This window comes from Plasmopara halstedii (genome assembly GCF_900000015.1).
Source record: "Plasmopara halstedii genome assembly, contig: Scaffold_110, whole genome shotgun sequence".
NCBI lineage: Eukaryota > Oomycota > Peronosporomycetes > Peronosporales > Peronosporaceae > Plasmopara > Plasmopara halstedii.
In genome coordinates, this window is record NW_020187031.1 from 461,250 (window position 1) to 461,636 (window position 387).

The following is a 387-nucleotide window of genomic DNA, read 5'->3' on the forward strand; positions in this document are numbered from 1 at the left end:
CTCGCTGCTCAAGCACTGGATCGATTTGCAGTTCTCTATGGTAAATGTCAGCAATGGAACGGTTTTGATTTGGGACTCGATGAGAGCTCCTATCTCGAATGAAGTCAAGGCAAATTGTCAGACGCGCGACATCAAGATGTGTGTAATTCCTGGTGGACTCACTCCTTATCTTCAGGCTGGTGATATCGGCACCTATCGATACTTCAAGGACATTTTGTATGCAGAAATCAATGTGTGGAAGGAGAGTGACCAGGTGAGATACACCAAATATGGCAATCCCAGGCCGCCACCAGTGAAGTCAGTGTTTTCGTGGGTTTGCAAGGCATGGGCACAGACCGATGAAGACGCTGTCGTTAACTCCATCATTGGTGCTGGCTTTGCAGACAA